This window comes from Pseudophryne corroboree, chromosome 10 (assembly GCF_028390025.1).
Source record: "Pseudophryne corroboree isolate aPseCor3 chromosome 10, aPseCor3.hap2, whole genome shotgun sequence".
In the NCBI taxonomy this organism is placed as follows: domain Eukaryota; kingdom Metazoa; phylum Chordata; class Amphibia; order Anura; family Myobatrachidae; genus Pseudophryne; species Pseudophryne corroboree.
In genome coordinates, this window is record NC_086453.1 from 382,031,026 (window position 1) to 382,048,920 (window position 17,895).

Sequence of the window (17,895 nt, forward strand, 5' to 3'; positions counted from 1 at the left end):
TCAGAAAAAGGTATTTCTTCCGGAGGAGAAAGCCAGGGAGTTATCCGATCTAGTCAGGAACCTCCTAAAACCAGGAAAAGTATCTGTGCATCAATGCACAAGAGTCCTGGGAAAAATGGTAGCTTCTTACGAAGCGATTCCATTCGGCAGATTCCATGCACGAACTTTTCAGTGGGATCTGCTGGACAAATGGTCCGGATCGCATCTGCAGATGCATCAGCGGATAAAATTGTCCACAAGGACAAGAGTGTCTCTGCTATGGTGGTTGCAGAGTGCTCATCTGTTAGAGGGCCGCAGATTCGGCATACAGAACTGGGTCCTAGTGACCACGGATGCCAGCCTGAGAGGCTGGGGAGCGGTCACACAGGGAAGAAACTTCCAGGGCGTGTGGTCAAGCCTGGAGACGTCTCTTCACATAAATATACTGGAGCTAAGAGCAATCTACAATGCTCTAAGCCTGGCAAAACCTCTGCTTCAGGGTCAGCCGGTGTTGATTCAGTCGGACAACATCACGGCAGTCGCCCACGTAAACAGACAGGGCGGCACAAGAAGCAGGAGGGCAATGGCAGAAGCTGCAAGGATTCTCCGCTGGGCAGAAAATCATGTGTTAGCACTGTCAGCTGTGTTCATCCCGGGAGTGGACAACTGGGAAGCAGACTTCCTCAGCAGACACGATCTGCACCCGGGAGAGTGGGGACTTCATCCAGAAGTCTTCCACATGATTGTGGTCCATTGGGAAAGACCAATGGTGGACATGATGGCGTCCCGCCTCAACAAAAAACAGGACAGGTATTGCGCCAGGTCAAGAGACCCTCAGGCAATAGCTGTGGACGCTCTGGTAACACCGTGGGTGTTCCAGTCAGTGTATGTGTTTCCTCCTCTGCCTCTCATACCAAAAGTACTGAGAATTATACGGCAAAGGGGAGTAAGAACGATACTCGTGGCTCCGGATTGGCCAAGAAGAACTTGGTACCCGGAACTTCAGGAGATGCTCACGGAAGATCCGTGGCCTCTACCTCTAAGACGGGACCTGCTTCAGCAGGGACCGTGTCTATTCCAAGACTTACCGCGGCTGCGTTTGACGGCATGGCGGTTGAACGCCGAATCCTAAGGGAAAAAGGCATTCCGGAAGAGGTCATCCCTACCCTGGTAAAAGCCAGGAAGGAGGTGACTGCACAACATTATCACCGCATTTGGAGAAAATATGTTGCGTGGTGTGAGGCCAGGAAGGCCCCGACGGAGGAATTTCAACTGGGTCGATTCCTACATTTCCTGCAAACAGGATTGTCTATGGGCCTCAAATTAGGGTCCATTAAGGTTCAAATTTCGGCCCTGTCGATTTTCTTCCAGAAAGAATTGGCTTCAGTTCCTGAAGTCCAGACTTTTGTAAAAGGAGTACTACATATACAGCCCCCGGTTGTGCCCCCAGTGGCACCGTGGGATCTTAATGTAGTTTTGGATTTTCTCAAATCCCATTGGTTTGAGCCACTCAAATCGGTGGATTTGAAATATCTTACATGGAAAGTAACCATGCTACTGGCCCTGGCTTCAGCCAGGAGAGTGTCAGAATTGGCGGCTTTATCGTATAAAAGCCCATATCTGATTTTCCATTCGGACAGGGCAGAACTGCGGACGCGTCCTCACTTTCTGCCTAAGGTGGTTTCAGCGTTTCACCTGAACCAGCCTATTGTGGTGCCTGCGGCTACTAGCGATTTGGAGGATTCCAAGTTGCTGGACGTTGTCAGAGCATTGAAAATATATATTTCAAGGACGGCTGGAGTCAGAAAATCTGACTCGCTGTTTATACTGTATGCACCCAACAAGCTGGGTGCTCCTGCTTCTAAGCAGACGATTGCTCGTTGGATTTGTAGCACAATTCAACTTGCACATTCTGTGGCAGGCCTGCCACAGCCTAAATCTGTCAAGGCCCATTCCACAAGGAAGGTGGGCTCATCTTGGGCGGCTGCCCGAGGGGTCTCGGCATTACAACTCTGCCGAGCAGCTACGTGGTCAGGGGAGAACACGTTTGTAAAATTCTACAAATTTGATACCCTGGCTAAGGAGGACCTGGAGTTCTCTCATTCGGTGCTGCAGAGTCATCCGCACTCTCCCGCCCGTTTGGGAGCTTTGGTATAATCCCCATGGTCCTGACGGAGTCCCAGCATCCACTAGGACGTCAGAGAAAATAAGATTTTACTTACCGATAAATCTATTTCTCGTAGTCCGTAGTGGATGCTGGGCGCCCATCCCAAGTGCGGATTGTCTGCAATACTTGTACATAGTTATTGTTACAAAAAAATCGGGTTGTTATTGTTGTGAGCCGTCTGTTCAGAGGCTCCTACGTTTGTCATACTGTTAACTGGGTTCAGATCACAAGTTGTACGGTGTGATTGGTGTGGCTGGTATGAGTCTTACCCGGGATTCAAAATCCTTCCTTATTGTGTACGCTCGTCCGGGCACAGTATCCTAACTGAGGCTTGGAGGAGGGTCATAGGGGGAGGAGCCAGTACACACCACCTAGTGGTCAAACTTTTAAATTTTGTGCCCTGTCTCCTGCGGAGCCGCTATTCCCCATGGTCCTGACGGAGTCCCAGCATCCACTACGGACTACGAGAAATAGATTTATCGGTAAGTAAAATCTTATTATCCCATACTTGAACGATCTCCTGATAAAGGCGAGGTCCAAGGAACAGTTGGTAGTGGGGGTAGCACTTTCTCGGGAAGTGCTACAACAGCACGGCTGGATTCTCAATATTCCAAAGTCACAGCTGGTCCCGACGACACGTCTTCTTCTGTTCCTGGGAATGATTCTGGACACAGACCAGAAAAAAGTGTTTCTTCCAGTGGAAAAAGCCGAGGAGTTGTCATCTCTAGTCAGAGACCTCCTAAAACCGCGACAGGTGTCGGTACATCAATGCACACGAGTCCTGGGAAAAATGGTAGCTTCGTACGAAGCAATTCCATTCGGAAGGTTCCACGCAAGGACTTTCCAGTGGGACCTGTTGGACAAATGGTCCGGGTCCCATCTCCAGATGCAACAGCGGATAACCTTGTCGGCAAGGACCAGGGTGTCGCTGCTGTGGTGGCTGCAGAGGGCTCATCTACTAGAGGGCCGCAGATTCGGAATACAGGACTGGGTCCTGGTGACCACGGATGCCAGCCTTCGGGGCTGGGGGGCAGTCACACAGGGAAGAAATTTTTAAGGACTGTGGTCAAATCAGGAGATTTCGCTTCACATAAATATTCTGGAGCTAAGGGCCATTTACAATGCCCTAAGCCAAGCAAGGCCCCTGCTTCAGAACCAGCCGGTACTGATCCAATCGGACAACATCACGGCGGTCGCCCATGTAAACAGACAGGGCGGCACAAGAAGCAGGAGGGCAATGGCAGAAGCCACAAGGATTCTCCGATGGGCGGAAAATCATGTGTTAGCACTGACAGCAGTATTCATTCCAGGAGTGGACAACTGGGAAGCAGACTTCCTCAGCAGGCACGACCTCCACACGGGAGAATGGGGACTTCATCCAGAAGTCTTCCAAATACTGGTAAACCGGTGGGAAAGACCACAGGTGGACATGATGGCGTCCCGCCTCAACAAAAAGCTAAAAAGATATTGCGCCAGGTCAAGGGACCCTCAGGCGATCGCTGTGGACGCTCTAGTAACACCGTGGGTGTACCAGTCGGTTTATGTGTTTCCTCCTCTGCCTCTCATTCCCAAATTAATACGAAGGCGAGGAGTGAAAACTATACTCGTGGTTCCGGATTGGCCAAGAAGAGCTTGGTACCCGGAACTTCAAGAGATGCTTTCAGAGGACCCTTGGCCTCTGCCGCTCAGACAGGACCTGCTGCAGCAGGGGCCCTGTCTGTTCCAAGACTTACCGCGGCTGCGTTTGACGGCATGGCGGTTGAACACCGGATCCTGAAGGAAAAGGGCATTCCGGAGGAAGTCATCCCTACCCTGATCAAAGCCAGGAAGGATGTCACCGCAAAACATTATCACCGCATTGGCGAAAATATGTTGCTTGGTGTGAGGCCAGGAAGGCCCCAACGGAGGAATTTCAACTGGGTCGATTCCTGCATTTCCTACAAGCAAGGGTGACGTTGGGCCTCAAATTGGGGTCCATTAAGGTCCAGATTTCGGCCCTGTCGATTTTCTTCCAGAAAGAACTAGCTTCCCTGCCTGAAGTTCAGACTTTTTTGTCAAGGGAGTTCTGCATATTCAGCCTCCTTTTGTGCCCCCAGTGGCACCTTGGGATCTCAATGTGGTTTTGGAGTTACTGAAATCACATTGGTTTGAACCACTTAAGACTCTGGATGTGAAATATCTCACGTGGAAAGTGGTCATGCTGTTGGCCCTGGCTTCGGCCAGGCGTGTGTCAGAATTGGCGGCTTTGTCCTATAAAAGCCCTTATCTGATTTTCCATATGGATAGGGCAGAATTGAGGACTCGTCCTCAGTTTCTCCCGAAGGTGGTATCAGCGTTTCACTTGAACCAGCCTATTGTGGTGCCTGCGGCTGCTGGGAACTTGGAGGATTCCAAGCTACTGGACGTAGTCAGGGCCCTGAAAATTTATGTTTCCAGGACGGCTGGAGTCAGGAAAACTGACTCGCTGTTTATCCTGTATGCACCCAACAAACTGGGTGCTCCTGCTTCTAAGCAGACTATCGCGCGCTGGATTTGTAGCACTATTCAGCTGGCGCATTCTGCGGTGGGACTACCGCAGCCTAAATCTGTAAAAGCCCATTCCACAAGGAAGGTGGGCTCATCTTGGGCGGCTGCCCGAGGGGTCTCGGCTTTACAACTTTGCCGAGCTGCTACTTGGTCAGGGGCAAACACGTTTGCAAAATTGATACCCTGGCTGAGGAGGACCTGGAGTTCTCTCATTCGGTGTTGCAGAGTCGTCCGCACTCTCCCGCCCGTTTGGGAGCTTTGGTATAATCCCCATGGTCCTTACGGAGTTCCCAGCATCCACTAGGACGTCAGAGAAAATAAGAATTTACTCACCGGTAATTCTATTTCTCGTAGTCCGTAGTGGATGCTGGGCGCCCATCCCAAGTGCGGATTGTCTGCAATACTTGTAAATAGTTATTGTTACACAAATCGGGTTATTATTGCGAGCCATCTGTTCAGAGGCTCCTTTTGTTATCATACTGTTAACCGCGGTTCCTATCACGAGTTATACGTGTGATTGGTGTGGCTGGTATGAGTCTTACCCGGGATTCAAAAATCCTTCCTTATTGTGTCAGCTCTTCCGGGCACAGTGTCCTAACTGAGGCTTGGAGGAGGGTCATAGAGGGAGGAGCCAGTCCTAAATCTTTCTTTAGATGTGCCCAGTCTCCTGCGGAGCCGTCTATTCCCCATGGTCCTTATGGAGTTCCCAGCATCCACTACGGACTACGAGAAATAGAATTACCGGTGAGTAAATTCTTATTTTTTCCTTGGTTTGTTTCTGCACACTTATATGTGATTACCAAGGCAACCACAGTCACAGGACACATGACTTTAGTAAGCAGAGAATCTCTGGAAACCCCTTTGAGTTCTGATGTCCTCCTTCTCCCCTCTCTGCCATCACATGACCTGCAGGGAGCAGTGAGTGTCTCTGTGTGACTGACTGCCATACTGATTTACCTTCCAGAGAGACTTTGAAAAATTATATAATAATTTGCAGGAGGACAAATAAGAAAAATGTCTTTCAGATGTAGGTTTAAAGGTACTTTAACAAAGATAGCGTCAGTGCACACAGTTTTGGAGTGTTGGAGCTGCGTGCCTTGGATACTGTCCGTGCAGTGTCAGTGCTGGAGCTGCGTGCCTTGGATACTGTCCGTGCAGTGTCAGTGCTGGAGCTGCGTGCCTTGGATACTGTCTGTGCAGTGTCAGTGTTAAAGCTGCGTGCCTTGGATACTGTACGTGCAGTGTCAGTGCTGGAGCTGCGTGCCTTGGATACTGTCCGCGCAGTGTCAGTGCTGGAGCTGCGTGCCTTGGATACTGTCCGTGCAGTGTCAGTGCTGGAGCTGCGTGCCTTGGATACTGTCCGTGCAGTGTCGGTGCTGGAGCTGCGTGCCTTGGATACTGTCCGTGCAGTGTCGGTGCTGGAGCTGCGTGCCTTGGATACTGTCCGTGCAGTGTCAGTGCTGGAGCTTCGTGCCTTGGATACTGTCCTTGCAGTGTCAGTGCTGGAGCTGCGTGCCTTTGATACTGTCCGTGCAGTGTCAGTGCTGGAGCTGCGTACTATGGATACTGTCCGTGCAGTGTCAGTGCTGGAGCTGCGTGCTATGGATACTGTCCGTGCAGTGTCAGTGCTGGAGCTGCGTGCTATGGATACTGTCCGTGCAGTGTCAGTGCTGGAGCTGCGTGCTATGGGTACTGTCCGTGCAGTGTCAGTGCTGGAGCTGCGTGCTATGGATACTGTCCGTGCAGTGTCAGTGCTGGAGCTGCGTGCTATGGATACTGTCCGTGCAGTGTCAGTGCTGGAGCTGCGTGCGATGGATACTGTCCGTGCAGTGTCAGTGCTGGAGCTGCGTGCTATGGATACTGTCCGTGCAGTGTCAGTGCTGGAGCTGCGTCCCTTGGATACTGTCCGTGCAGTGTCAGTGCTGGAGCTGCGTCCCTTGGATACTGTCCGTGCAGTGTCGGTGCACACAGTTTGGGAGTGTTGGAGCTGCGTGCCTTGGATACTGTCCTTGCAGTGTCAGTGCTGGAGCTGCGTGCCTTGGATACTGTCCATGCAGTGTCAGTGCTGGAGCTGCGTGCCTTGGATACTGTCCGTGCAGTGTCAGTGCTGGAGCTGCGTGCCTTGGATACTGTCCATACAGTGTCAGTGCTGGAGCTGCGTGCCTTGGATACTGTCCATGCAGTGTCAGTGCTGGAGCTGCGTGCCTTGGATACTGTCCGTGCAGTGTCAGTGCTGGAGCTGCGTGCCTTGGATACTGTCCGTGCAGTGTCAGTGCTAGAGCTGCGTGCCTTGGATACTGTCCGTGCAGTGTCAGTGCTAGAGCTGCGTGCCTTGGATACTGTCCGTGCAGTGTCAGTGCTGGAGCTGCGTGCCTTGGATACTGTCCGTGCAGTGTCAGTGCTGGAGCTGCGTGCCTTGGATACTGTCCGTGCAGTGTCAGTGCTGGAGCTGCGTGCCTTGGATACTGTCCGTGCAGTGTCAGTGCTGGAGCTGCGTGCCTTGGATACTGTACGTGCAGTGTCAGTGCTGGAGCTGCGTGCCTTGGATACTGTACGTGCAGTGTCAGTGCTGGAGCTGCGTGCCTTGGATACTGTCCGTGCAGTGTCAGTGCTGGAGCTGCGTGCCTTGGATACTGTCCGTGCAGTGTCAGTGCTGGAGCTGCGTGCCTTGGATACTGTCCGTGCAGTGTCAGTGCTGGAGCTGCGTGCCTTGGATACTGTCCGTGCAGTGTCAGTGCTGGAGCTGCGTGCCTTGGATACTGTCCGTGCAGTGTCAGTGCTGGAGCTGCGTGCCTTGGATACTGTACGCGCAGTGTCCGTGCTGGAGCTGCGTGCCTTGGATACTGTCCGTGCAGTGTCAGTGCTGGAGCTGCGTGCCTTGGATACTGTCCGTGCAGTGTCAGTGCTGGAGCTGCGTGCTACGGATACTGTCCGTGCAGTGTCAGTGCTGGAGCTGCGTGCTACGGATACTGTCCGTGCAGTGTCGGTGCACACTGTGACCTTGCTGCTGATTGGCTGGGAGAAGGATATGTCTCAGGGCTGGTCCTTGCGTTGCTTCCAGTAGAGTCCTGGGGACAGTGCGACTGAGGGGCTGTACCTGGAGGTAAGCTGGAGACCAGGCGGCTTGCGGCAGGTAATACCTGAGTATTGGTGTAGCACATACAGGAGTTGCCTCACTGTTTAGGGGGGACACTGAGCCCCATCAGAGTAACAATTGTCATCTCCCAGTATACTTGTGGCCTTGCACTGGTACAGTACCATATTGTGTGATCTGGAGAGAACATTGAAGAGATTTACTAAAATACATTCGCTTTACAATGACGTGGTCAATTCCTGTATACCTGTAATACGGTGCACCGGGTCACTGGGGTCCTCAGCAGCTCTTTCCTGCAGTAGCGCTCCCTCCTCTCTCCGGCTGTGACCAGCGATACAGCATTGGCCGGAGCACCGTGTACCGAGAGACCAGCAAACATTGCCGCTTTGTGTGATCAGCCCATCAACGGTGCTGCTGTATACCGTACACGGGAGGCCTGAGATACGGCTACATGTCACTGATTGCTGCTGTATACAGTACACGGGTGACCTGAGATACGGATACATGTCACTGATTGCTGCTGTATACAGTACACGGGTGACCTGAGATACGGATACATGTCACTGATTGCTGCTGTATACGGTACACGGGAGGCCTGAGATACGGCTACATGTCACTGATTGCTGCTGTATACGGTACACGGGTGACCTGAGATACGGATACATGTCACTGATTGCTGTATACAGTACACGGGAGGCCTGAGATACGGCTACATGTCAGTGATTGCTGCTGTATACAGTACACGGGAGGCCTGATATATGGATACATGTCACTGATTGCTGCTGTATACAGTACACGGGAGGCCTGATATATGGATACATGTCACTGATTGCTGCTGTATACAGTACACGGGAGGCCTGAGATACGGATACATGTCAGTGATTGCTGCTGTATACGGTACACGGGTGACCTGAGATACGGATACATGTCACTGATTGCTGCTGTATATAGTACACGGGTGACCTGAGATACGGCTGCATGTCACTGATTGCTGCTGTATACAGTACACGGGTGACCTGAGATACGGCTACATATCAGTGATTGCTGCTGTATACGGTACACGGGAGGCCTGAGATACGGCTACATATCAGTGATTGCTGCTGTATACGGTACACGGGTGACCTGAGATACGGATACATGTCACTGATTGCTGCTGTATACGGTACACGGGTGACCTGAGATACGGATACATGTCACTGATTGCTGCTGTATACGGTACACGGGTGACCTGAGATACGGATACATGTCACTGATTGCTGCTGTATACAGTACACGGGTGACCTGAGATACGGCTACATGTCACTGATTGCTGCTGTATACAGTACACGGGTGACCTGAGATACGGATACATGTCACTGATTGCTGCTGTATAGGTACACGGGTGACCTGAGATACGGATACATGTCACTGATTCCTGCTGTATATAGTACACGGGTGACCTGAGATACGGCTACATGTCACTGATTGCTGCTGTATACAGTACACGGGAGGCCTGAGATACGGCTACATGTCAGTGATTGCTGCTGTATACAGTACACGGGTGACCTGAGATACGGCTACATGTCACTGATTCCTGCTGTATATTGTACACGGGTGACCTGAGATACGGATACATGTCACTGATTGCTGCTGTATACAGTACACGGGAGGCCTGAGATATGGCTACATGTCACTGATTGCTGCTGTATACAGTACACGGGTGACCTGAGATACGGATACATGTCAGTGATTGCTGCTGTATACAGTACACGGGTGACCTGAGATACGGATACATGTCAGTGATTGCTGCTGTATACAGTACACGGGTGACCTGAGATACGGATACATGTCAGTGATTCCTGCTGTATATAGTACACGGGTGACCTGAGATACGGATACATGTCAGTGATTGCTGCTGTATAGGTACACGGGTGACCTGAGATACGGCTACATGTCACTGATTGCTGCTGTATATAGTACACGGGTGACCTGAGATACGGATACATGTCAGTGATTGCTGCTGTATACAGTACACGGGTGACCTGAGATACGGATACATGTCAGTGATTCCTGCTGTATATAGTACACGGGTGACCTGAGATACGGATACATGTCAGTGATTGCTGCTGTATACGGGTGACCTGAGATACGGCTACATGTCACTGATTGCTGCTGTATATAGTACACGGGTGACCTGAGATACGGATACATGTCAGTGATTGCTGCTGTATACAGTACACGGGTGACCTGAGATACGGATACATGTCAGTGATTCCTGCTGTATACAGTACACGGGTGACCTGAGATACGGATACATGTCACTGATTGCTGCTGTATACAGTACACGGGTGACCTGAGATACGGATATATGTCACTGATTGCTGCTGTATATAGTACACGGGTGACCTGAGATACGGATACATGTCAGTGATTGCTGCTGTATACAGTACACGGGTGACCTGAGATACGGATACATGTCACTGATTGCTGCTGTATATAGTACACGGGTGACCTGAGATATGGCTACATGTCACTGATTGCTGCTGTATATAGTACACGGGTGACCTGAGATACGGATACATGTCAGTGATTGCTGCTGTATACAGTACACGGGTGACCTGAGATACGGATACATGTCAGTGATTCCTGCTGTATACAGTACACGGGTGACCTGAGATACGGATACATGTCAGTGATTGCTGCTGTATACAGTACACGGGTGACCTGAGATACGGCTACATGTCACTGATTCCTGCTGTATACAGTACACGGGTGACCTGAGATACGGATACATGTCACTGATTGCTGCTGTATACAGTACACGGGTGACCTGAGATACGGATACATGTCAGTGATTCCTGCTGTATATAGTACACGGGTGACCTGAGATACGGATACATGTCAGTGATTGCTGCTGTATAGGTACACGGGTGACCTGAGATACGGCTACATGTCACTGATTGCTGCTGTATACGGGTGACCTGAGATACGGCTACATGTCACTGATTGCTGCTGTATACAGTACACGGGTGACCTGAGATACGGCTACATGTCACTGATTGCTGCTGTATACAGTACACGGGTGACCTGAGATACGGCTACATGTCACTGATTGCTGCTGTATACAGTACACGGGTGACCTGAGATACGGATACATGTCACTGATTGCTGCTGTATAGGTACACGGGTGACCTGAGATACGGATACATGTCAGTGATTGCTGCTGTATACAGTACACGGGAGGCCTGAGATACGGCTACATGTCAGTGATTGCTGCTGTATACGGTACACGGGAGGCCTGAGATACGGCTACATGTCACTGATTGCTGCTGTATACGGTACACGGGAGGCCTGAGATACGGCTACATGTCACTGATTGCTGCTGTATACGGTACACGGGTGACCTGAGATACGGATACATGTCAGTGATTCCTGCTGTATATAGTACACGGGTGACCTGAGATACGGATACATGTCACTGATTGCTGCTGTATACGGTACACGGGAGGCCTGAGATACGGCTACATGTCACTGATTGCTGCTGTATACGGTACACGGGAGGCCTGAGATACGGCTACATGTCACTGATTGCTGCTGTATACAGTACACGGGTGACCTGAGATACGGATACATGTCAGTGATTCCTGCTGTATATAGTACACGGGTGACCTGAGATACGGATACATGTCAGTGATTGCTGCTGTATAGGTACACGGGTGACCTGAGATACGGCTACATGTCACTGATTGCTGCTGTATACGGTACACGGGTGACCTGAGATACGGCTACATGTCACTGATTGCTGCTGTATACAGTACACGGGTGACCTGAGATACGGCTACATGTCACTGATTGCTGCTGTATACAGTACACGGGTGACCTGAGATACGGATACATGTCACTGATTGCTGCTGTATAGGTACACGGGTGACCTGAGATACGGCTACATGTCACTGATTCCTGCTGTATATAGTACACGGGTGACCTGAGATACGGCTACATGTCACTGATTGCTGCTGTATATAGTACACGGGTGACCTGAGATACGGCTACATGTCACTGATTGCTGCTGTATACAGTACACGGGTGACCTGAGATACGGATACATGTCACTGATTGCTGCTGTATACAGTACACGGGAGGCCTGAGATACGGCTACATGTCACTGATTCCTGCTGTATATTGTACACGGGTGACCTGAGATACGGATACATGTCACTGATTGCTGCTGTATACAGTACACTGGAGGCCTGAGATATGGCTACATGTCACTGATTGCTGCTGTATATAGTACACGGGTGACCTGAGATACGGATACATGTCAGTGATTGCTGCTGTATACAGTACACGGGTGACCTGAGATACGGATACATGTCACTGATTGCTGCTGTATATAGTACACGGGTGACCTGAGATACGGATACATGTCAGTGATTGCTGCTGTATACAGTACACGGGTGACCTGAGATACGGATACATGTCACTGATTGCTGCTGTATATAGTACACGGGTGACCTGAGATATGGCTACATGTCACTGATTGCTGCTGTATATAGTACACGGGTGACCTGAGATACGGATACATGTCAGTGATTGCTGCTGTATACAGTACACGGGTGACCTGAGATACGGATAGATGTCAGTGATTCCTGCTGTATACAGTACACGGGTGACCTGAGATACGGATACATGTCAGTGATTGCTGCTGTATACAGTACACGGGAGGCCTGAGATACGGCTACATGTCACTGATTGCTGCTGTATATAGTACACGGGTGACCTGAGATACGGATACATGTCAGTGATTGCTGCTGTATACAGTACACGGGTGACCTGAGATACGGATACATGTCAGTGATTCCTGCTGTATACAGTACATGGGTGACCTGAGATACGGATACATGTCAGTGATTGCTGCTGTATACAGTACACGGGTGACCTGAGATACGGATACATGTCAGTGATTCCTGCTGTATATAGTACACGGGTGACCTGAGATACGGATACATGTCAGTGATTGCTGCTGTATATAGTACACGGGTGACCTGAGATACGGATACATGTCAGTGATTGCTGCTGTATACAGTACACGGGAGGCCTGAGATACGGATACATGTCAGTGATTGCTGCAGCTGAATGAGGAGTGCCGGCCAGTATTACCCACAGACACCTGTTATATGTTTCTCAGCGGCCCTGCACTCTGCTGCTGGGAATGTCGCAGGGGGTGGAGGCATCTGTTACTTGGATCAGTGCTGGGGGAGAGGAACACGACAGAATATAAAGTGCTTGGTTCTTGGAAACTGCACCTCGCCTGTCAGGGGCCTCACTCCTGTGGGTGGGTGTATGTGGGGGTGAGGGGTATAATAGTACCATTTGCCCAGCCCTGCCGCCATCTCTGGCCTTTTCTAACCAGCGCATCCATTGCCGGCACACGAGGAGGAAACAGGCAGATATTTATTTTGCAACAGTATTTCTGTGCGACATTTTATCATGTTACTGTGACGCTCTAACAGGTCCGCCTGCAGCCGTTATGTCTCTGTGTCTCTATGGAGTCCTCAGCTTCACAGTCTGCAGTTCTTCAGTCAGTAACTCTGACCATCTAATTCTTCCTGCACAAACCCAAGTGTAGTGTGTGTGTGTGTATGTATGTGTATCGGCAGCCGCCCCATTGTGTGTGTATATGTGTACCGGGTACAGCCACCTCTCCCCACTGAGTAATATGTGTGTGTGTATATGTGTATGGGGTACAGCCGTCTCCCCACTGTGTAATATGTGTGTGTGTATATGTGTATCGGCTACAGCCGCCTTCCCACTGTGTAGTGTTCACTCTAGGGTTTTTTTAGGGCAGGGTGCTGAGCATTGAGGAGGGCACATTTTTATTTTGAAGGGCACATTTTTGATGTGACGCTTCGCGCACAATGCATAGCGCATATGTTTATAGTTTTTGTACATACATTTTGCCCTTAGTAAATCATATACCCATGCATACATATAAGACACCTAACATCTGCACTGAGAAACATACTTTGTGTCCAGTCTTCTTGAAAGATCGGCTGTAGCATATACATAAGTAGATAATTATAAATGTCTTTTCCAGTGCTGAAGTAGTTATAATCCGTATGTGTTATAAAACAGAAAAGTTAAACAATGGGTTAAAATTTATAGGAAAAAAATAAGTCTGTTCTACTAGGGAAATACTGTAAGCAGTACATGCTCACTGCTTACCCTGTTCTTTCCCTCTTTAGCAGAGTGCTGTGTTATTTACAGCGCCTCCTCCGCCATCCAGTTGGCCAAGGATAGAAATTGTGTTCCAATTTCATAATTTGGCAAGGAGTAGACGACAACATTGTAACATGCATTCTGACTGTTACATTCTGTATAAAAGGGTGCGATTTATGGTCCTGCAGGGTGCACTGAAAAAGGGCAGGGTGCTTTTTCACATTTCAAAAATGAGCAGGGTGCAGCACCCTGCTGAAACAGCCTAGAAGGAACACTAACTGTGTAATACGTGTGTGATTATGTGTATTGGGTACAGCCGCCTTCCCACTGTGTAATATGTGTTTGTATATGTGTGTCTGGTACAGCCGCCTCCCCACTGAGTAATATGTGTGTGTGTGTGTGTGTGTGTGTATATGTGTATGGGGTACAGCCGTCTCCCCACTGTGTAATATGTGTGTATATGTGTATCGGGTACAGCCGCCTCCCCACTGTGTAATGTGTGTGTGTGTGTATATGTGTATCGGGTACAGCAGCCTCCCCACTGAGTAATATGTGTGTGTATAGGTGTATCGGGTACGGCCGTCTCCCCACTGTGTAATATGTGTGAATATGTGTATTGGGTACAGCCGTCTCCTCACTGTGTATTATGTGTGTATATGTGTATTGGGTACAGCCGTCTCCTCACTGTGTATTATGTGTGTATATGTGTATTGGGTACAGCAGTCTCTCCTCACTGTGTAATATGTGTGAATATGTGTATTGGGTACAGCAGTCTCTCCTCACTGTAATATGTGTGTATATGTGTATCGGGTACAGCCGTCTCCTCACTGTGTAATATGTGTGTATATGTGTATTGGGTACAGCCGTCTCCTCACTGTGTATTATGTATGTGTATTGGGTACAGCCGTCTCCTCACTGTGTATTATGTATGTGTATTGGTTTCAGCAGTCTCCTCACTGTGTAATATGTGTGTATATGTGTATCGGGTACAGCCGTCTCCTCACTGTGTATTATGTGTGTATATGTGTATTGGGTACAGCAGTCTCCTCACTGTGTAATATGTGTGTATATGTGTATCGGGTACAGCCGTCTCCTCACTGTGTATTATGTGTGTATATGTGTATTGGGTACAGCAGTCTCCTCACTGTGTATTTGTGTGTATGTGTATTGGGTACAGCCGTCTCCTCACTGTGTATTATGTGTGTATATGTGTATTGGGTACAGCCGTCTCCTCACTGTGTATTGGGTACAGCCGTCTCCTCACTGTGTAATATGTGTGAATATGTGTATTGGGTACAGCCGTCTCCTCACTGTGTATTATGTGTGTATATGTGTATTGGGTACAGCAGTCTCCTCACTGTGTATTATGTGTGTATATGTGTATTGGGTACAGCAGTCTCCTCACTGTGTATTATGTGTGTATATGTGTATTGGGTACAGCCGTCTCCTCACTGTGTATTATGTGTATTGGGTACAGCAGTCTCCTCACTGTGTAATATGTGTGAATATGTGTATTGGGTACAGCCGTCTCCTCACTGTGTAATATGTGTGTATATGTGTATTGGGTACAGCCGTCTCCTCACTGTGTATTATGTGTGTATATGTGTATTGGGTACAGCAGTCTCCTCACTGTTATATGTGTGTGTATATGTGTATTGGGTACAGCAGTCTCCTCACTGTGTAATGTGTGTGTATATGTGTATTGGGTACAGCCGTCTCCTCACTGTGTAATATGTGTGTATATGTGTATTGGGTACAGCAGTCTCCTCACTGTGTAATATGTGTGTATATGTGTATTGGGTACAGCCGTCTCCTCACTGTGTATTATGTGTGTATGTGTATTGGGTACAGCCGTCTCCTCACTGTGTAATATGTGTGTGTATATGTGTATCGGGTAGAGCCGCCTCCCCACTGTAGTAAATGTATATATTGGGTAGAATAAGTCTGGTCTGTGCGTCTAGTTATGGCCAGGATCCGTCTCCTGTGGCATTACACAGCATCCAGCCGGATGGGCCCGCCCCATACACAAAGCTGCTTGTCTCAGGGGCCCGGCATGTGGATGAAAGGCACGTTCTGTATTTATAGGCTTTCTAGGAAGGTCGCCTCTTCCTTTACTGACGCTACAGACAAGTGCGCACACGCCCGTGCTGCCAGAGACGGGCGCTGTATCACAAGCTGGCCTTTATGTGATGCCATGACACTGCTGAATAGTGTTCCTCTCAGATCAGTCAGAGGGTATTAGATAATCCTGCCGGTGACAGGCGGGTGTGTGCATTACTGGCAGTCCCCCCTTCCTACAGCTATAGGAGCCCCTCACTACTTATCTGCCCTTACAAATGCCAGTGCACACCTTACATTGGGTTATTCCGGGTCATACCTTAGGTTTTTTTTTTGTGATAAAAATTTTCGTAAAATAACCCTCGGTGGATTTGGTCGCTGCGTTCCAGAGATCACTATTAGGGCGTCTTATGTTCCCTACATTCTCTATAGTCCAAGCAACATAGGGCCTAATTCAGACCTGAACGCTGGGCAACCATTTTTGCAGCCCTGCGATCGGATAGTCGACGCACATAGGGGAGTGTATTTTAGCTGTACAAGTGTGCGATCGCATGTGTAGCAGAGCGGTACAAACAGATCTTGTGCAGTCTCTGCACAGCCCAGGACTTACTCAGCCGCTGCGATCACTTCAGCCTGCCCGGGCCCGGAATAGACGTCACACCCGCCCTGCAAACGCTTGGATACGCCTGCGTTTTTTTCCAACCACTCTCTGAAAACGGTCAGTTGCCACCCACACACGCCCTCTTCCTGTCAATCTCCTTGCGACTGTCCGCTTTGTAGCTGTGCGACGCGTCTGCGCGTTACGGTGCATGCGCAGTGTGAAAACGCACAGCAACGATAATTACCCCCATAATTTCTAGCAAACAGCTGCTAGCAGAGTACAGACGAAGGGAAGTCCCCCACAATTTACATACAGTATAATTACTTTAGCTATTGCACTACAGCCAGAGCTACAGACGTCTGCACTCCCATCTATGTTACAGCCTTAAGTCCTAGCTGGATTTCTGCTGCTGGCTCATTCCCTGTGACTGGCGTCACATTTCATGGTTATTGCACCACACACAAACGAAGCTGAAATTCAACATTTTTAAAATCCGGCCATAATATATGGGGTAGGTGGTCATAATTAATCTTTAGAAGCAGAAAAACAATGTACATCTTGTTTTATATGCGGGATTCATTACAACAGAATGGACATAGGAACCGAAGGGACTGAGTGTATTTATTTAAACCTGCTCTCCTAATTACTTTTACTGTCTGATTGTTATACTAGACACTTTGAAAACCCTAAACGTATGGTTGACACACAAACAAAAAAAACAACGTAATTTCTCTGACGTCCTAGTGGATGCTGGGAACTCCGTAAGGACCATGGGGAATAGCGGCTCCGCAGGAGACTGGGCACATCTAAAGAAAGCTTTAGGATCACCTGGTGTGCACTGGCTCCTCCCCCTATGACCCTCCTCCAAGCCTCAGTTAGATTTCTGTGCCCGACGAGAAGGGTGCACACTAGGGGCTCTCCTGAGCTCTCTGTGAAAGTTTTAGTTTAGGTTTATTATTTTCAGTGAGACCTGCTGGCAACAGGCTCACTGCATCGAGGGACTAAGGGGAGAAGAAGCGAACTCACCTGCGTGCAGAGTGGATTGGGCTTCTTAGGCTACTGGACATTAGCTCCAGAGGGACGATCACAGGTTCAGCCTGGATGGGTCACCGGAGCCGCGCCGCCGTCCCCCTTACAGAGCCAGAAAAGCGAAGAGGTCCGGAAAAATCGGCGGCAGAAGACGATCCTGTCTTCAGATAAGGTAGCGCACAGCACCGCAGCTGTGCGCCATTGCTCAGCACACTTCACACTCCGGTCACTGAGGGTGCAGGG

The 17,895-nt window shown here is 49.5% G+C and overlaps 1 protein-coding gene across 19 annotated transcripts in view; it reads left to right on the plus strand.

Annotated features, from left to right (window-relative positions):
- Positions 1-17,895, plus strand: part of KIF1B (kinesin family member 1B) — a 231,227-nt gene that overhangs the window by 17,372 nt on the left and 195,960 nt on the right. The gene's annotated exons all lie outside the window — the stretch shown is intronic.